The following is a 22,911-nucleotide window of genomic DNA, read 5'->3' on the forward strand; positions in this document are numbered from 1 at the left end:
AAAAACAGCATAATTTTTTATTACATGATGTTTGATATCAATAAAAGACGAAAAACTAGTGACAGAAAAGTATAAAAGTTATGACCAAATGAAGAAAAATCATAGTACACTTTTATGAATGTATATGTGCACGCATACACACACACACACACATATACACATTTGAGATCGGTTACAAGTTATTTTTGACAGATTACAGAGGTTTTATTTACTATCTGTAAATCTAAAAGTACATATTAAATGATTAGAATTTTCTAAAAATAGTGATACATCTTAGATCAGTTGCCACTACAATGGATAAAAAAAGCCTAATCCTTTCACTGACCAAGGCTACAAAACAAAAAAGAAGTTCACTAAAGTTAATGCAGTAAAGAAGGAAGTTAAAAAGAAATGTGATAAAAAAACAGCTCTGCTAAGCAAAATAAATAACACCAACATAACATAAATACTGATATAAATATTCCAAAATACTTTCATTTTTACTCAGGCCAGATGTAATTTTTAAGGCTATATCAATTAAGCTATGTTATACTATAAGTGAGAAAATTCAAATTGTAAAACCATAAATGAGGTGCACTGTAATAAAGATTTGACTTTTCTAAGGATTCATAACTTACCCTAACACTTCACAGTTAACAGAACAGCAAATAACAAACAGAACTGTAATATTGTAGGTGTCGTAAGCAAGAAAGATATACCTGAGATCCACTTTTGCAAATTTAGTAGCTATTCTGTTAAAATACTATGCAGTATATTATTGTTGTTATGAAATGATAAGCTGCAGCAGTTCATTTTTTCATAATAAAAGATAAAATTATTTAAATACATTACTGTGTTTATATAGAAAAAAAAAAATAGAATTTTATCTACAGTGGATGCTAAACTTTTAATTAATTGAGTCTACGATTCTCAAAATTACTTTATTCACTAAATTTATATAAACATTTATATAAATGGATTTTTTTTTTGAAATTGACTCGACTGGATTCACAGTTGAAAAAATGCAAAACTTGTACCACTTACTTAAAAGATCAACATTTCAATCTTTTATTATTTTAATATATTTGCTAAGATCTAAACAATAATTTAAACAGCTTACATAAAATAAATACAGAATTAAATAATTATAATTTTAGATTACCTTTCTTTAAAACTTGAAGCCAGATTTGCACAATTTTTTTATGATGCTGTGGCTGTTGAGACACCATGATGACAGTCCTGATATACTATCCTGGGTGTCTGAGTCCCAACAATTTTTTCTCAAACAATTGTTCATTAAAACCGGCCATAATACATTTCAAAAATGCTGTGTAGCAATAACTAATAATTCACATACCAATCCTAAAAACAGATTTGAAAAAAAAATCACAAGGTTTTAATTTAAAACAAGTTCATGAATTAATGATTAAGTAATAAAAATGTTATGCATATTATACATTATAAAAATGCATCAAATTCTGTTTACCAATTAGAAACACCATACCAATAGCCATTCTGAAATTATACAGCAATACAAATGCTGTAAATCTAACTACAGTTCACAAGTTGTCTCTTGCTCAGTATTATGCCACATAAATTTATCCATTAAAAATTTAAATTTTAATCTTTACATAAAAAATTAAGTTAGAAAACAAACATTAGTTATAATTTTTTTTTTTTGTTCACCAATCTTTTGATAGGAATAATGTATACTTATTAATTTAAGGAAGCTCAAAATAACAATAACTACACAAATGGGATTTAAAATACTGGACTGAGGTTGCAATACCTCAACCAGTTGCAGCACCAAATCCATACAAGATATCCGTGGCTTCAAAATGGTGTCGTTCAACAGTGAAAATTTAAACAAATTTTAGACATGGCTTTTCAAGCCTGTGTTTTTTTAATGAATATGCTCTATTAAACTAATTTGGACATTTTAAATTTAGCGCTTCAGCTAAAAAAATTGGCATGTGGAGAAGATATTCTTACATTATTTTTCTTGAATGTCAAAGAAAGTTAGTCATGTAGTGCAAAGGGTTCTGGAGTTACAGGAATTTTAAAATAGTGTAAATTTGGGAAACACAAAAATAATTAAGTTCATTCAAAACTCATGTAAAGTTATACAGCCCTTTTCCTGGCTGCTTTATTTTTCGATGGCAAATCTATTAAACATAGTTTTTTGTTCAAAATCACAGTGATTATCATTGATCTAAATATAGTTCTACATTTATTATAATATCTATTACAAATTCGGCATCATCTAGCATGACAACAATCTCATTCATAAAAGTCTTCAGAATAAAACTGAGTTTTTTTTCAATCTTTTAAAAATATGTATGAACTACATTAATTTTTTTTGTTTTAAATTATTAATTCTTTGTTTAAGTGTTCTGTATTACATGTCTTAAGTGATTCCCTTATTTATCAGGAACACTGCTGTGTAAAATGAAGACTATAAACCAAAATGAAAATTTATGTGGAAAAGAAATCTATTTAATTGAAAAATATTTTTATTTCCTAACCAAAACTAAGTAATAGATTTTGTATAAACTGGCGGGAAGATCTTTTAAATGAGTTAGAAATTTATTAAAAATAGTAACAACAAAATTTTAATGTGGTCCTTTCTTATAAGCACTCTGCAGAGTTAAATGAAAACAGTTCACGTTTTCATGATTCTGTGGATAGAGATAATGTTAACTGTTTCCAATAAGTGTCAAATTTTATTTTTATTAAAATAAAAAATCCATAAATATAAATGATGGATAATTTAGAATTTTTAATTTATCAAACATTGTTCTATGGTTCTTGATTTGTATTCAGGGATACCAAAAAATGATCTAACTGCCTATTTTTGATCTGAAAACTTATTCTGATTTTTTGAAGAAGTTTGAGAAATGGCATTATATGTCAAATGAGAATATAGATAAGCTTAGTATTTAATAACTTCATTCAATAAGGAATTACAGGCATAGTTAATATTTCATGAATTTGTTTAAAATTCCATAAATAAGTTTTCAGAGTATTTCAATAACCTAAGTATTGTAACTTCTGCCTACTGGTTGTTTCCAACATTTTTGTGAGCTTTGATCAATTTAATAATAAGTGCATTCTCCTTTCTTTAGGAAAATCTGGTTTTTGAAATTAACAAAACAACTGAGGTATAACGAAAGCAAATACTATTATGGGACTTAGCATAATACTGAAACATACAAAACATTAAATAAATGATATTTAAAAATATTGAAATATAAAATAATCTAACACTGTAATAAAATAATTAGACCACGATATTTTTTTTACTATACCTTAAAAATTTGATTGCTATTACGTTTTTCAAACAGAAAGTGCATTTTATACTATTCTCAAGTGATTAAAGTTAAATAAAACACATGAAAAATTACAACATATGAACAAAGTTACTGATTACTGTGGTACCTGAAAAATAAGTATTACAACACAAAGTTAAAAAAAGTATTGTAAAATTATCTTAACTTTAATATTAATTATAGTTTTAATAACTCAATAAATTTTTCACCATAGAAAAAATAAATGAAATTAAATTGGATTATTCTATATTAATTCTTCTAGTATTTATCATTTAGTATTTAGTAAACTAAATGATAATGTATGATGTATACTAGCATACATCTAGCATTTATTTTTAAAAAGCTTCATACATAAGTAAGTAAAATGAGGGCATTTCAGTACATAATTTGATCCAAGTGAAATAAAATTCTAATGAACACTACCCAGTTATAAGACACTGAATTTGATAATTACATTGCTGAAGTTTTGGATAGATGGCATTTATATTTAGAATTGCAGCACGTTAGCTATATCACTATTTTTATAAGATAAATCTGAAAGATATACATAGGAATTCAAATTAATGTTACATAACCGATTACTTATTTTCAATACAAAGAGCAAAAAAAAAGTTATTTATTTTTTTTTTATTGTTTATTACACTAAGAAAAAATTATTCATGCAGCTACACATTACTTTACGTATTTTTATTAATATTTTTAAATATTCACTCAGTATAAATTCATGTGATACAGTGTACAACAAAGTCTGGAAAATATTTCACTTTTAATAATGAAATGAAGCTTACTGTAAAATGAAAAAAGTTTGAAAAATCATTTTATAAACTTCAAGAAAAAATATACTTTTAAATACTGCAAAACACATCTATCAAAAAAGAAGTTTAAGACCTATTGTGTCATATTGTGCACTACACTGATGTTCAAATGTTTCAAATATAATCATTTTCCTTCCAGAATGATAAATAATGCAAAAATTGTTTTATAAATATTTACAACTGTTTTTTTATCTGAATTTATAGATTATTAGCTTTTAAAGAAAATATTATTTTAAAAATAATTCTTGTTTTAGCTACTGAACATTTGAATTAATGAGACAATAGATTGTACATGTTTTATAACAGCACAATCGGTATTAAAAAAAAGCCAGCAAATTGTCAACTACTTATTCTTTAATAACAATAATTTTATAGAATATATAAAAATAAATTATTTTAAAATTTTCTTTTCTTTTTGCTACTATCATATATCCAACACTTATACTTTGCAAATAATTTTAAATATTTTGTTTTTTAAAATCGACAAAATTAAATTTTATTTCATGTAATCATGGGTCAATTCATGTTGAATAATGTAATGAATCTATGAATATGTAATTCAAATGTCAAATAAGATAACACAAGAATTAAGTACACATTTATTAAGTATTGGGCATAGTTTGATCTAATTAAGATGTGATTTTCTCAATAGCGACAGCTGGAGCACATCCACCTTGTAACATAGGATGCAATTTTTAACTGAATTAACAGCAATGTATCAGTTTATTCATTATTACTTCTTTCTTGTTACATATATTTAGCCTTATACTTCACAATTTGAGCAGATTTCATTTCATTGATACAGTAAAGTTGTCTCAGGACATTAAAAATCTCCTAAGTTCATTTGAGAATATTGAATGTGGATGGGTTGAGTTCAATCCAGTTCATCCAATTTGATTGTAACTATATCTACTATCGACTCTGATTCCAGATTAGGAAAGGAAACACCTTAATGGTAGCGACAGCTTCCCTATAACAAACCTAGAAAATAAAGGTCTACAAAGCCTGTACTCTTTTCATCTGGCAAAAGCCATGTAGCATCTGAGTGATGCTACATTGCCTTATGCAGCATTGTTTGGAGTCAGACTACCATGTAACTTTGGTGATCCTCCGCCTTTTGTACTTTATGAGGCAGAGACACTGTCTATGTGTTTTACTCTACAGATCACAGTGCAATTGTCAGTGATACAAATGTCATCAACAGACTGCTGGCATAGCTCCCAGGTATTGTAATGGAGATCAGGAGGTTGAATTTAATATGAAAAGTAATGTTATATACTGACATCCTTCAATGGTTTGACATTTTAGTGTTTGATGCAATCCAAAGAAAATTGAACGGTCACATGAGAAGACTTATTATTGGTACAATGCTGGTTATCTCTTGTTGATCCAAATTTGGCTCTCACATATCACGGGTTGCATTTAAATTTGGGTGACAAAGCAGTTTTGAGTGAATCCTCGTCATCAGAAAATCTGAGGAAGGTTTTTTCATAAATAATTGTCAGGGTAGATCCTTTTCCCGCCTCCAAAGTGACTCCTCTCTTAAATTTTTCATATACCTCTTATAATAGTAATCTGATTATTGTTATTACTCTACTATAATAATTAACATTAACAACTCTGTTCCTAAAAATACAATATATTCTAATAATATTAATTCACATAATTTCAGCAGCCATGTTGATCTTAAAATAACAAAATGATTCCTCCTTCCCGAAAAACTAAGCACAGTAACGTTAAATATCAATGCAAATATCAATTCCTGAGAAATAAAACCAAAGAAGTTGAAATATTTCTTTCTAATCAGTCACCAGAATTTGCAATTTTTCAGAATATTAGCAGACCAACACAGAAGCCTATCTATACTAGCTAATTTCAAGCTTGCTGAAGTTGTTTGTAGAACTGCATATAAAGCAAGTAATCTAAATTTTTTTTTAATGAGCTACCTTTTATATAATCATACATTCAAGGAATTCACCTCACACCTCAATCCCACCACTTCAATATTTCGAAAGACACAATCCCTCACAACCAAGAGAAAACTATTTATTTTATTTATGTCACTGCTGTCAAGTATAAAAATACAAAAACTTTCTACAATTTATGTTTCATAAAACTGATTTTAGAATTCCTACAGCACATGACAAGCGTTCATTTGACAGACTTGGTGGCACTATAAAAAAAGTATAATAATATTACAAACTATATTATAATAATATGACAAATGACCAATAAGAAACTATAGCATCCTAGCCATGTAGAACAATTACGTCCAATAAAACATCAACATTTAATGTGTTGTCATACTTGTTACTTGAATTACCTCTTTACATGTTCACTTGATACAGTATGTTATTCAACAGATATAATCCACAAAATAGAATATAAATAGAATAGAATACAATTTAGGATTTAATTTTAAAGACTACAAAAAATGGGCAAACTTATGAAAATTACAACTTTATTCAAATATGGGTAATATCATTCATTGAGAAGGCTATATTATATCTTCATAGAACCTGATGATTCTCAAATATCTGAATATCTCAGTTACAACATCACAAAAATAAAATTTAACATTTTTATAATAAAATGCTGTATCCAAAGCCACATTTGGGCTTTGGACATCCCAACTGAGGCCTCAGTTGGGATGCCACCGATGTAAATGCCTCCGCAGACATTTACATTAGTAAAACACAAATCAAATTTTGCCTTCACGTAGGCCTCAAACAGAGATCACGGTCAACCTAACATGATTTCCTCAAACTAACTAACTGAGACCGCAGAAGCGCGGACCCTGTGCCTAGTCTAAATTTGACAACACTGGTCGGCCTAGCCTTGTGACTGATGAACTGACGATGAAAATCAACGATAAAATTCATGAAAATTGCCGTATTATGGAACATCGCTCTTTAACGTCAAACAATACTCTGCAAGCATTATTTCACTCCACTGTCACTGGTACCTGTTTGCCATGACTGAGATTTGATGGTGAAGATATTATCAAAGCTCATCACTGATGGCATCGAGATTGTCCAGAAAGAAATCCAGGTGTGAATCCAAAAAATGAATTTTTATTATAACCCATACATGTTTTAATTCTGTTAATTTACTGTAATAAATACACCCATAATGTCACAGTAGTTGGAGGATTTATGATTTTATAAAATTTTTTTCACAACTAAATGACATCCATGCTGACTTTTCAATTTACATTATCAGTTCTTCCTTTTCTTTTTCCTTTCAAAAATGTATTACTTGATTTTAACTTTTTCTTTCAAATAATGAAACCCAGAACATTTTTCCCCATTGCTTTAAATAAGGTTTTGAAAAGCCCAAACTTTACATGTAGTTGAGGTATAAGAATTATTTCTTAAGTTAACTAGTGGGGAATGTACAAACAACATTGTTCTGTCCAGGCATAAGTGCTTCACCTTTCGCTCATTTCTTTCTGATAAAATGATTTGTTTTGTCCCTGGTGTCCCAATCACAAAAAAAGCAAGAAAATTTAGTAGCAGAGATGGAAACCCATTAAATGCAACTTTTAAATTACAACATCTAGTCTAATGGTAATTGTTTACTGATTTATTTCTAACAGGATTATCATACTGTCATACTTTTTTTTCAAGTTAGTCGCATAAGATATTGGATATTGAATTATTACTTATTTCTTTTATCTTTGTAATACAGAAATCTGACAAATGATCTTGTGTTCTGACACCACACATTCATCAATATGGCAAAACTCATGTGGCAATTGCGCCTTGCAAAGTCTATCAGACATTTCACACAGATCAAACAGCAGATGTAAGGGACCCAGTTCCTATCCTGAACCCCAAATTTAAAGCCAAAGTATAGTTCATAACATTTTTTTAACAAGTGGAGTCAAATTTCATCATTGTTCTTTAAAGTCAAATTCCCCACATACGATAACAGAAGCTATCCGGATCATTTACTTCCTTGGCATATTTATTCACTAACACAACACACTTGACACAGTAACTATAAATCACACAACTAAATGAAACCACAGGACATGCCTTCATAGTGAATTTTTAACATCACACTACATATTAAAGTACAATGCTGGTGTGTTAACTGTATAACTCAGCAGACTCCTCAGCAATAACATATCAGAACCTGCAGTAAATTAATCATCATGCATTCATGCGTACAAAGCTATTGTCTTCATAATGATATGTTTATACCCCACCCACTGTTAGAAACCATTCATAGCAAAATCATCTTTGCAAAATCTGTGTTTCTGTGGATGTTGTTTATATATTTAAAAGTTATCTGTTGATTTTAGTAAGGCATGGTAGTTACATGATTTAAGACATCATCCAAATTTCAATATATTGCAATTTTAATGCTACAATTACATGTATGCAATTTTAACTAAATTAAAATTTTACTATTTACTTATGAAAGAGATTTAAAAATAAACAACTATTTTTACGCTCTGTTCTTATAATTTGGAACAAATCAACAGTAACTTAAAAAGTTTCTACATTACATATAGAAATAAAAGATATTGTCAAAGCTGCATACATACAACTCATTATATTTAATGCTGTCATCAATTATGACAAAAAAATACATGAATTTAACTTAAACTCTTATGCAATGTTTAGTGCATATATCCTCCTTTGCCAATAAAGTTTTTTGTGTTATGTAGTTAAAGTAAGATAACAAATTTAATTTTTTGTGAGAATATTTTCACGTCTATAACCAAGAAAACCAAAGTTTGGTGTAGTTCACGTACAATACATAAAACTGTATATTGTATTGACTAATGTAAAACACACACCTTTTTTCTTAAAAAGGAACATGAAATTTATGGGTGCATGTGACAAGCTGGATTTCCAAATGAGGGTCCAATATTTGTATTTACTACTGTACTACATATTGTAATATAATATACAATATATGGTAGTAACCAAAACAAATTGTAGCATATATTCTAATTACTTTTGATTTCACATCATTAATGCTGAGTCACATCTGTTATGTAGACTATATCATAATTGCCGTTTATAAACAAACTTTTGTCTTAAGCATTTTGTTTATCTCTGCATTTTCAGTTATTATAACATATGTTATTATTAATCATCTTGTAATTTTATATAAAACACAAGTCATTTCAGATAAACTTGTAACAGTATTCATTTTGTTTTAGTTGAATGAAGGAAGATTATATATTCAGTTATACTAAATTTTTTCAATTAGTAAACTTTAAGCAAACTAGTAAAAATGAATTTTATAAAACATTTTAAATTATTTACAGTAGGCGAAAAATTAGTTATTCGCTTAGCTGAGGATGTCTGTAATTGTGCAGCAGGCTGTAACTATGATATTCCAGAATCATGTATAAGAAATCGGAGAAAAAAAAAGAGAAGCAGTATCTTTTTACAGTACTACTTTAGTATTATGTGACTGAATTTGGAACTTCCCTCAAGTAGAAGAGCAGTAGTTTTCTTACATTCAAGATATATGCGAGCAAGGATTTGCTGTTTCAATAGATGACCTGATTAAAAGCCGCACAAATTGTGAGGAAACTTCAAATACTGAATTTTAAAGCAAGTCTAGGATAGTTAAATTGTTTTATGTATAGGTATGAACTATAAATAACAAAACATACATCTTCATGTCAATGTTTGTCAAATACCTTTCAGGAAAAATTATTGGCCTTTTAGAGTTATTTAATTCAGCTACGACAAGAAAATAGCTTTCTAATGGGAGAGATAGCAAATGCCAATCAAACATAAGTTTACTTCCACACGGCAGCAGATTCAACAATTAACTCTGTCAGTGATAACACTGTTTGCAGTTTTACTTTGTAAAACAGTACTTGTGGTTATGTAAAACAGCAATGTACAATCATGTTGATGATACTTGTAGTTGGCAAAAATTTCTATCATTTATTGCAATTAAAGAAAAAACTTTCCAAAGAGTGTAAAATGACTTGCTGCTATGTCACTGACAGGTGCCAAGAAAAAGGATGGATGGTGAAAGCACTTGTTTTAAAGTGGGTAAAATGTGTGGGTGCAGGAACCTGGTGCTCTTTTAAAATTACCGTCTTGTTTCAAAAGAAAACTTGAACTATTGTTGGAGAAGTTTTTACTGTTTCAGTGAGTATTTTTTATTATGTAATATAACGACATAAAATTTAAACAAATCAATTTTAAACAAATTTCTAATTTTAATCAAATCATATTTTTATTTAAATACTCACTATTTTTTTTACTACTGCTTCTTAAGTATTCTGTAAACATAATTCTGTCTACAAAAATAAATAATTAAATTTATGTTAGATACTGATTTATGTTAGCTCCTCCGTTGATATAAGGTCCTGGAGTTTTGCCAGGTCACTGCAATAACCTCATTGCAGTGGATAGAAAAAGGCAGAACCTTACATAAGCAGGTCCTACCTAACAAAAAATGTAGACGACTATTCTCTGGTCAAATGGATGAGAATGTACAATAACCTAATAATAGTACAACTAAGTAAAAATATGCATTGTAATAAAAAACAGACCTCTTCAAATGATTGTAACATAAAATCATTCAAAACAACATGGCCTGTATCCCTCCATAATCAATGTAATGAGAAAAATCAAAAACTGCAGATTTGCAGTAGAAAAAGCGGAAAGAATTTATATTTCCTGTAGATCTACAGGCTTAATAGCAAAAGTGTTAATTTTAAGACTACCTATTTCAAGAAAGCATTCAAAATAAACAAATGCAGATACAAATGTTATGTATGTACCAAAGGACCTTTATTTTTACTTACATCAGATGGTATAAAAAGCTTATACCAGCTTTTTAATTATAAAAAGCTATCTAGTTACAAGACTTAACCAAAAAAAAAAAATCATAGATTTAACTCCTAGATTATTTTAAAATAAACTGAAGAAAAACTTTCATCTGACTGAGAAAAAACTAAGAAAAAATACTTATAACCAAACCCCCCCCCCCCCACCATGATCAGACTGCACTGTAATAAAACATAGACCTCTCCAAGTACTATATTGTAATATATAAAATCATTCAAAATAACCTGCCCTGCATCTCTCCATAATTAATGCAATGAGAAATATCAAAGACTACAGAAATGGAGTAGAAAAAGTGGGAAGGATTCATATTCATGCTTTCCTGCAGATCTGCAGGCTTAGCAGCAAAAGTGGTAATTTAAAGACTACCTATTTCAAGAAAGTGTTAATAAAAAGATATCCATAAACATCAGTATTTAAAACAAAACAAGAGTAAAACCTACAAAACAAGTTTATTTATAAATTAATTAACAACAGATCTTTTACATCTATCTATTTCATCTTCTACCCTTTGTTCTAAAGCATTTGATTATTAATAAATTTAAGAAACAAGGCCAAATCTAAGGGAGTGCAAAAATGTGGTACAACCCTCTAGCTTCAAGTAAAAAGTTTGAAATCATCTAAGATAAAATTTAACTATTTTTATATATGGTATATGTAGCAACCAAAATAAAATCTTAATTAATACTACATACTTGTTTACAGATGTCAATACTCTGATTCCATTTTTTTTCATCTCTTGAATGCACTTGAGCTTCAGCTAATAGCGTGTCAATAATACTCTTAAATTTTGGATCTGGATTATACTTCTTAGCAGCTTTAGCACATATTTCAGCATCATAATAACAAAGTAATTTCAGATGAACTTTGCTAAGCATACACTGAGCATGCCGAGAACTGCTGTCTTTAGTAATACCTGTTAATGTACAAAGAATAAATCAATATAAATCTATTTTTTGGTGAAAAACGGTCTTGTCAACATTCAAAATTTTTAAGTTATCGTGTACAAGAAATCTTTTTCATTTCATTTAATGCTTAAAGCTACAGGATAGAACAAAAAAAACAACTGTGTCGAAGATACAATTCCTATGCAGATTCTTGACAATACTACTGTCGATAGACTTATATTTTTATCGCTTTAACTTTTTTAATTTGAGACATATCAAATAAGCCTTTTGAATCTCCTGAATTTTTCTTTAGATAACAGCAGATAATGTATATTTTACAATTAAAAAGTATGCATTACATAAAAAAGATTTGTTTGCTAAGTTACATCTTTTTAAAATACAATGTCATTAATGACTAATATAAGGACACAAAATTATGTTATGCTAAATTAAAATTTTGAAAGGCTGTAATTATTGAATAAAATTCTAGTATTGTTAATAGTTGCATTCGCGGAATTATAGCAAAATACATTTATAACTTTATAATGGTCTATTGCAGTGATTCTCAACCTTTATAAGGGATAGATAAAAAAAAGATGGATTAGATAAAAAAACAACCTAAGTACAGGAAGATCTTATTTGCCCATAGGTTAACCATCAGAACCCAAGAAATAAAATAACTTATCACAAGCAATTGCCCGCCCAGAACCCTTTAGAGTTCGAGTTCTAATTACTGGAATATTACTATCCCTGAAATAGTCACAGTACTTTGCTATTTCTGTGAGTTTCAAGCTAAATAATTCTCACTGTATTTGTGTAGCAAAAAAAAAAAAAAATATTAATAATAACAGATATCTTGAGACTGGACTTAATTTATCCCATAATCACTTTTAACGGTCTTAAGCAATTTCATTTCAACAAAATTATCTTAATTCCCTTATACCTGCATCATACTGCCATCATAATAAGCCACATCTATACTGCTTTTGACTTTATGTTAACATAAAAAGCACAAAAATTTTTTTTAAAAATATGGCTTATTAACTCTAATAACTAAACTAAAACCTTTTTAAAAATAAACTGAAATATCTATAAATGCACAACTTGTTTAGTTTGATCCATTTTATGTCTAGTTACAGGAATGTTCTTTTTTTTATATTTTGCTGTTATTTCCAAAAACTGCTATTATATAGTGTATAATATTGTTATACTACGCTGTATTATGATAGAATAGTTTAAAAAAAAAAAAAAATGGATCTTCATTGCCTGTAGGCTGTATCATATTTTTTTTTTTTTTAAAGCCAATTCTGTTACTATCTATTATATCAGTCACGAGCTTGGTTCTGATTCCTGATGAATAACATAGATTCCACTGTTGCTTACTTATTTTAAAATAACAGTAACAACGGCACATTTAGTGATAAGCAATACATTCAGATCTAACTACTGCTTAGATTAGGTATTTATCTATTATTAATTAGACATTTGTCCATGTGAGATAATGCTCTTCAAGAGCATATTGTAAAAATTTTAAATCATAATTTTCATAAATATGAATACTTGCTTATTAACTTTTTTCATTTGCTTCCATCTACTGAAAATAATTGAATGTAATGAACAAATAACTGATACTCTACTAATATTTAATGCACCAGTTCTGCTGATACAGCCCTAAGTTTTACCATTAAGTGCTACCAATTCTACCATATTTTGCAGTAACCTTGCTGCCACATAAGTTACGATCAATCATCAAAATTTTGCAATGTCTACAAAAAATTTTCATAAAAACAATTTCTTTTTTCAGTTTTTAGATAAGAAATACATCATAAATGAAACAATGAAAGCTAAAACATATCCCAAAATAATATGATTTCCTTAGGAAATAAACAATGATTATTAAAAATATATATATCGCTTATAAATCTCAGAATCGGTCAATTGAAACTTCCAAATGAGTTTTTGTTGAAAATTCCATATAATGTTATGGACTTTTTTAATTACATAAAAAATACAAGGTAAAATTTTTAAATTAAAATTTTGAAACAAAAACAAGAATGCTGCTTTGAAATTCCCTATATAATTTTTAAAAATGTTGTAAATTTATTTGATATTTTTATAATTTTAAAATTTGTGAGGGTTGAACATTCAACAGTGAGAATGGATTAATAACAAGTCATACAATTACTATGTGGATGTGACCACATTTCCTGTATGGCCACAGTTAACAGTGCCCATTTTAACATGGTTAACCACGTAAAAAACCATGCATTAAATAAAAATTTTATGGGAATCAGTTTCTTAACATCAATTAAAGCGTACTCCAAATAAATCAAGTTTGGTTTATAACAACATGGAAAAACGGGAACACAAGCATAAAGCTGCAGACTACTACTGTATTACCACGATAACAGGAAAAAGAAATCTGGGTAACCAAGGAAACAATGTAGGGAATATGAGAATACCACAAAAAGCCTCAAGTTTATCCTACAAATAAAAGAATACACTTAAGTAGAAATATGAATAATAAGGAATATTCATCAACACATTTACTGATTTTTGTGGCAACTATATGAAATTTTTTCTTAAGTATCTGGGGTCGTCCAATTATATAAAGATGAAGAAGAAATGAGGCAACAAAATCTTACTTCTCACACGTAGGAGGAATCAAAAAACTTATTCTTATGAAAGATCCTTGATAAAATTTAGCAGATTATTCACCTTTTGAAATTAAAAGTAAATCAAAATAAAATGTGTACAAAGAATTTTATAGCAAATTTCTTGTTTATAAAAAAGGCAAAATGTAGCTACAACATCTAAGTATCTGTAATATGTTTCCTTTTATTTGATTTTTATATTTACACAAATAGTAGAAAAAATTCTCAATTTGTTTCAGTAACAAATCTCATGCTTAATGAAAAGAAAAAAAGTTTTCTACATGTAAAACAAAAGATTTAGGCTGATTTTTAGAAAGAAATGTTCTAATATTTAACAATTCCATATTTTAATGCCTCAAAAAAAGTAACACATAATATGAGTCATGACTACTGTCCGTTTAAAAATTAAGTACTTTTCATGTTTAACAAAAAAGTCAGTGACATTATATTAACTTACTATTTTATTTTTATTTTTTAGCAAACTTAACCAACTATTACTCTGAGAAATGTAACTTTTGATTTCATCTTCTTCTTCTGCTGTTTTATTTTCGTTCACAATTTGATCATTATCTCATTTTGTTTCTTTCTTCTGTCCAAATGTATCCTGATTTCTTTTAGGTTTTCTTATCCCTAAAAATTTGTTACTTTTTTAAAAGTTTTCCTATTCAGTATTTCTTCAATTTTATTTCCTTTCTTCCAGGTTTTGTTTGACATCTGTTTTCCATTTTGGTTTAGTTTTTTTTAGCGGTCAAAGATTCTTTTTATCAACCTTTATGGAATCATTCTAATGTAGTACCTATAAAAACAGATTCTCTTTTTCCTTACCGTATCTGATAATTTTTCTGTTTCCTTATAAGTTTGATGACTTTCCTGAGTTTTTCATTCATCTTCAATTTTTCTTAATTCAAGAATCCTTCTTTCTTTTTTCCATTTCTTCCAGAACCTTATTCAAAGTCAGGCATGCAGCTGCATAGACTTTATAATCTGAGAGTTGTAATGCCAAATTTTGGATTTTACTGAAAGAGCTTCTGTTTTTTTTTAGATTATTAGTTACATTTCCATTTTTCTTGATCTTACTGTGTTCCCTTCTTTAATTAAACTTAATGGGCTAAATGATTTTGCTTAAATACTTATATTTCTTAACTGGATTTTTCTTTATTTGTTTGCTGTTTCCTGAGTTTTTAAAGTTAATCATGTTTTCTCAAAAGATATAAACTATCCTCTTTTTTGCCTCTACTTCTTTTAATGTGATCTTCTAAATTATCATATTTTTTTCATTTTCTGCCAGTAAAACCAAATCATCTACAAAGGCTAAATAGTCTACAGTTTAATTGTACTTTTGTAATCCAATCTTACTTGTAACCTAGGTTACAAGTAACCTTGGTTAAATTCTAGAATTTAACCAAGAATTTCTGACCTTTTCCTCCACTCCTTCATAATCTTCTTGAGAACACGAGTTTAAAAACATTGGTGAAAGTTCACCACCTTACTTCATTCCTGTTTTAATTCTGAATAATTTTGGATTTAGTTTCTATTAAAATTCATTTTATGATTTCCCTTATTCTCCTGTCAACACCAAATTCCTCTAGATCTTAAATAATATTTCCCCGTCAAGAGTCATGCTTTTTTAAAATTCACTGATGTTATTTAGTTTCAGACTTTCAAGTCTAAAAGTAATAATATTACTTTCAGATTGCAATTTGTTAAGCACGTTAACTTCCCTTTCTGAAATCCTCTACTTTCCAATTTTTAGTTCAACCTGTTGTTACAGTGTGTTCAAAAGAACTACATAGAGAACCTTGTAAGTTACAGGCAATCCTTCTTTAGATGTTAACCTCTTTCTTGTGTAAACTGAAGCAACAGATCTTTCCAATCTTCTGGAATCTTATCTTCAAACCAAATTTTTCTCAACTTCTCAATCAGTTTTTCTAATATCTCCCCATCCACATTCTAGCTATTAGCATGTTTTCTTACTTTTTTAATTTTCTTACGATATATTGAATTTCCTGCTTGTCTGAAGGATTAGCCAGGTTAGTGGAAGTAGGTTTTATCTTATCAAATTTGTATTTTGGTTCTTCAGAGTTTAGTAGATTCTGAAACTTTCGATAATTCCACAGTTTTCTTCACTGTTTAGTACAATTTCTCCATTTTATATCTTGAAGCACAGACTTGGTGTTTGGTATTTTGAAAGTCAATTTAAAAAAGGTTTCTGGTGTTGTTTATTCTAGTCACTCTGTGTTAACTGATTTTGCCTGTACTTTTTGTATCTTACAACCTAGGCTGTTTTGCTTTCTCTGTCATCTGAGGTAATGTTCTTCTTTTGCGATCAAATACTATTTTTTTCAAGTTTTAATTTATTTGTCAAGTTGATCTCCACAAACTTCATTCCAGCACCAATGATTTTTTGTTCACCTGTTTGCCATGACTTCAATTTACTGGTTCTGTGATTTTGTCTTGTAAATTCTCTGAATTTAGGTTTTTCTATTCTAACCCACTGGGTTGATCTAGTGGTAAACGCGTCTTTACAAATCAGCTGATTTTGAAGTCGAAAGTTCCAGTGTTCAAGTCCTAGTAAAGACAGTTACTTTTATACGGATTTGAATACTAGATCATGGATACCAGTGTGGTATCTTTGGTGGTTGAGTTTCAATTAACCACACATCTCAGAAACAGTCGGTCTGAGACTGTACAAGACTTCACACTTCATTTACACTCATACATATCATCCTCTGAAGTAATACCTGATGGTAATTCCTGGAGGCTAAACAGGAAAAAAGAAAGGTTTTCTATTCTATTGACTAGAGTAAAGAACTTCTCTGTTTTGTTTGAGTTTTCTTCAATCTGTTCTGAGAATTATGCTCTCTTTCTGTTTTGGAATGACTTTTATGATAGACCTTGCTCAAATAATGTCTCGATATTTGTGAGTTTAATTACTTTTACCTTCATTATTCTTTCCTCCATTTGTAGGAAACTGTTAAGTGATCCATTTGAAATTCTTCAAGGTTTTGGTTGGGAGATCTCCTGGATCTTCGTTTGCATACAATTTTTTTGAAATTTCTGGAAAATAACTCAAAATTGAAGACACTGTACAGGCTAATCAACCTCACACCATTCTTGTCCATTCTAAAATGAGCTTGAAGGTTTTCCACAAGGTCTTTTCTTTTCTGACATGCATTTTTAAGTCTCAAAAGTAGAATTTTAGCATTTTGTTCTAGAAATTTGTATATTTCTTGTTCAGGAAGTTTCCAGAATTCTTTGACCTTCTCTATGATTTTCTTTTGCTGGGCTGTTTGGGGTAAGTCAGTTGATCAGAGTGTAGTTTTTGTTTCACAACTATTGTCAGAAGAAAAAGCCTTTCAGAAGAGGAGAAGTTTTTGACTACGTTTAAATTTTTTTAACGTTAAATTCCTTTTAAAATGCTGTAATTTTCTGATTCTATTGTATTTTCATCTGTAAATACAGTTTCCAAAATTGCTATAATTAGAATTTGTTCTTCATAAAAAATTTTAGTTAGTATTTTAATTTTCCTACTTTAAGAAGAGAGTTTGTGTTTAAAGTTTCAAAGAATTCTTGTGTTTTGATTAATTTAATTATTGTGTGTTTTCAAGAGGTTCCAATTTCTCTTTGCATGTGATCTGAGATCGCCAGAATCCACTGGCCTTGTTGCACCACTTATGAGATGGTGGATTTCAATTCTTGAGTTATTTTCTTATATATATTAGCAAATTTACCACCTGGCTAACTCCATTATCACAAATATCACAAGCATCTTGAGTTATTTTAAGCTGTTTTTCTTGTTTGGAAAAACAGAATTTATTCTACCTAAAGTTTACAAATAAAACTGAGTCCTAAAGATTACTCTACTCTTGTTAAGTCAGAAATTTCTTTCTTTTTCAACCCAGGATCACCATATGAAGCCATTTTGGTTCTAGTCAGAAGATACTTGAAGAAAATTTTCCACTCTACATTTTCCATGTCAGAGAATCAGACTCAATTATAAGAAAGATAAAATAAAAAAAAATAACCAGGGAAGAGAGTCTTTTAAAATCTGACACTCTCACATAGTGGGAAAAGAATCTAAAAATTATAATTCTATGCTTGGCCCCTCAAGATTTAACAAATTTTTTTTTTTAAATGAAACACAACACATTTATATTGTGTAAATATAAATAAATAATAATGAAAAAATAAGCAATATTAATGTAAGTTAAAAAGTACAGCTAGATAACAAAAAAATACAATCACCTGTTTCTAATAGATCTCTGGCATCAGAATACAACGAATTTCTTATTAATTGTGCAGCTTTAGCTAATAAACCAGAATAAGATGCAGGATTTCCTTTAAGAAGTTCATCACACCAAGGCGTAATATCACTCTCAACATTACGTATAATATTAGGTTCTTCAATGCTCAGTTCACCAAACATTTTGGAAGCTAATTCCTTTAAATTTAAATCAGATGTTTCAGCAGCACAATCTATGATTTCATTAATTTTTTTAAAACTGTAAAGTATTTCCAATAATTTCTTTTAAGTTTAACAGGATCCCTTTCAGTGATGACCAAAGCTTCAGATAACTAAAACATACGATTTAAAAAATAATCATACACAAGTACATAAAAAAATAAAATATAATTCTAAATTCTATAACGCTTAAAATTCACTTATCAAAACCTTTCTCTTCTTATCCTACTAACATTTTCGATAAACCACATTTATCATAGAATAAAAAATAAACAGCAGGAAAATGTATACAAACATATTTTTTATGAAGCTATTTTAGCAAGTCAATAGTTAGGTGGGTTACATAACTTGGAACACAAGTGGGTATGAATTGTTCTACAGTAGATATCTGCAGGGATCAAGCATCCCAGTAGAAGGCGACTATGTCACATAGGCCAGGTTTTGTCCAAAAATATATTATATGTATGTAAATATTTGTTGAACAAAACAGAATTGTCGTATTATTATGTTTGTTTTATAGAGCGATTGCAACTTACTTTCAGATAGACCCTTGTCATTTACCGATTGTCGAGAAGTATTGAAAGCATGCTTTTTTTAAATTCGTAGTTTTAAATGATAACACTTATATCTGAAACCAAAAAAAGTAGTAGTTTTAAAAGTATTTTGATATTGTTACACAAAAATTTATGATTATATAAATTAATGTATTATCCAATAAATACAAATAATCTTATAATAAGTAAAAACTATCAAAAAATAAGTTATTGCTAACAAAAATTGTACGTTACCACTGGGTAAATTTTACTGAACGTTATAAATTAATCAGCTCAGAAGTCTTGAAAGTAGCTTCATTTTAAAATAAGTAGGGAACTTAAATGATAACACATGCATCTGAAAGACAAATAAACTTATTTTTTTATAATCTCAAACGATAATCAATTATAATATTTATTAACTACATTGATGTTTTGCGATAAAATATATTAATAATAAAACAAGATGTATAAACCAATAAAAAATATAGCAATACTGAGAAAACTGTACATTACCGTTACAGAATTAATACCAAACCTCATAATGTAGTGCTTGTGACAACCCGTACTGAAAATTGGATGAAGTTAAAATTAAATAAAAATTTGTATACATAATGCATGAACCTGAAAACCAAAAAAAAATTCAAAACTTCAGAAAAAATTATCATGATGATATTAATGAAACAATAGTTCTATTATCTAACAAGGATTATAAAAGTTTTATTACCTGTCAGCAAATACGGCGATGATAGTGAATACTAACCACTATGTTTTTCTTGAATTTTGGGATCAGCAGCAGAAGCAGGCTGTAATTTTGTAAGGTTGATTGCATATTTTTCTCAAAGGAATTTTTTTTTAATAAGCTGACTTGCCTAGGCCCTACAAGTATACACACATAGAACATGTACAAATCATTCATAAAAACCAAACAACTCTACATCTCAGTCTACAAGAAGCTAACCGAACAACAATTCCAAGGCAGTAGAACAGATTATTAGTTATTAGTAATTAGAGATCTACGATTAGTTCAAAATAGCACACTTCATATTACAAAACCATCAGAATTAAACAAAATCCCTTTAAAAATTATTTACCGCAAGAAGTACATTGTATAAAAATGCTTGCAAGATATCATCATCCTTTTTTAAATGCTTTTTTCTACAGCTTACTCTACAATATAATAATCCAAAAAAAAACAAAAATTCGATTTTCTAATAAATTTTACCAAAGTGCATTACGTGAGATGCAAAAGCGACTTAAAACATAAACTTAACCATATGAATTAAATACATACAAAACATAAAAAAACACACATATATTCAAAAATATATAAATAAAAAATAAACACAACCTACAGAGAGAATTAATGGGGCGAACACAATATTTATCTTAAAATACCACGCAAATGTTTATCTGAATATTCACATATTAACAAAATACATGTAAACAAGTTTGCTGGTGAAACTGTAAATAAGCTAGTTTAACATACTGTAAAAAAAAAAAACAACTTACAAAATATGAATTTCTCCTTCTAAACATTAGAATTACATTAACAGAAATAAATATATAAGTTACGTTAATGCTGTTCAAATGTTCCACAATCTTCAATTTGTATAGCAAATTACCAGTAATGCATCTGTAACAAAAGAATAATGTAAAAAAAATTTTTTGTAATATTTATAACAGTTTAAAAAAAGAGCAGATATCAGAACACTATTCACAACACAATGGTAAAATCAATTACTACTAATTATAGTTATGAGTAAAAAAAAAAAACAAAAATCTATTTAATTATCATTTATTAAATATATAAGCATGAAATTAAACCGTATTGTTCAAAACCAACGATTGAAGAATTTACTTAAAGATGTACTATCTAATAGACCTTCAAATTTCAATCGTGCACTGATATATTATCTACTTATGACAGTATTTATACTGCCACAAAAGAAGTATTAACAATAGTTATTTTTTGTTGTTTATACCGATAATCTAGAAGTTTTGAAAGCGCTATAAGTTTTATAAAGTATGACAAATCTCACATCTGAAAAACACAAAAAGTATTTTTTTATATATGATGTTAATTAAACTATATGGGTATTTTCCAATAAAATTTTTTTTTTTTAATGACGGCCTCCTCAAACCCCTCATAGCCATCCCAAACCTCCACGAATATTGTTTGCACCCCCAAGGCAAGTGTTCTTTGCTGTTTAGCATAACACTATCAAGGTGAAGTGCTGTAAGCGAAGTCTTTGCACCCTATATCTTGCTCCACTCGCAGGAGCTTATCAGTCGGGATCCCTCCCGCTTTATTGAAACACGCCGACCTTCTTTCCTGGCTTCTTATTCTGCTGAAGGGTTACCCTTCCCGGTGATGGCCTATCAGATACAGACTCTCTTAGAACATGTCCTCCCTCTCAGCGCACAGGTTCATCATACCTCGAGGGTCACCTATGCCACCATCAGGAACCCTGGATTCCCCACTGTTGCGTGTGGGCGGCCAGAACAATATAGCCATAGGGTAGACCTCCCTTGACTTTTACCGTTCCACAGATCATCCCAATGTCACCTTTTTGTGCGTCATACAACTGACAACATTTGCAAACCGTGAATGAAATGATCATGAGGAATCAGCGCATTAAAATTGAAGAAAATGCAAGTGAACATAAAATCAGTCAATGTATTGTGTATGCGAATTCATTCACGATCGGCTTGATTACCCCAAAATGTGTGGTCAACAGATGTCTGCCAAATCTGTTGACCGAAAAGGATTGGAGAATATTTGCGATTTTGTCCAAAAATATATTATATGTATGTAAATATTTGTTGAACAAAACCGAATTGTCATATTATTATGTTTGTTTTATAGAGCGATTGCAACTTACTTTCAGATAGACCCTTGTCATTTACCGATTGTCGAGAAGTATTGAAAGCATGCTTTTTTTAAATTCGTAGTTTTAAATGATAACACTTATATCTGAAACAAAAAAAAGAAGTAGTTTTAAAAGTATTTTAATATTGTTACACAAAAATTTATGATTATATAAATTAATGTATTATCCAATAAATACAAATAATCTTATAATAAGTAAAAACTGTCAAAAAATAAGTTAATGCTAACAAAAATTGTACGTTACCACTGGGTAAATTTTACTGAACGTTATAAATTAATCAGCTCAGAAGTCTTGAAAGTAGCTTCATTTTAAAATAAGTAGGGAACTTAAATGATAACACATGCATCTGAAACACAAATAAACTTATTTTTTATAGTCTCAAACGATAATCAATTATAATATTTATTAACTACATTGATGTTTTGCGATAAAATCTATTAATAATAAAACAAGATGTATAAACCGATAAAAAATATAGCAATACTGAGAAAACTGTACATTACCGTTACGGAATTAATACCAAAC

General features: G+C 28.8%; 1 pseudogene; it reads right to left on the reverse strand.

Moving 5' to 3' along the window:
• The window catches only part of LOC142317999 (uncharacterized), a 143,393-nt pseudogene extending 131,586 nt beyond the window's left edge, over positions 1–11,807 (reverse strand).
• Positions 11,808–22,911: the final 11,104 nt, after the last annotated feature.

The sequence above is a fragment of the Lycorma delicatula genome, chromosome 1 (assembly GCF_047948215.1).
Source record: "Lycorma delicatula isolate Av1 chromosome 1, ASM4794821v1, whole genome shotgun sequence".
Classification (NCBI taxonomy): Eukaryota; Metazoa; Arthropoda; class Insecta; order Hemiptera; family Fulgoridae; genus Lycorma; species Lycorma delicatula.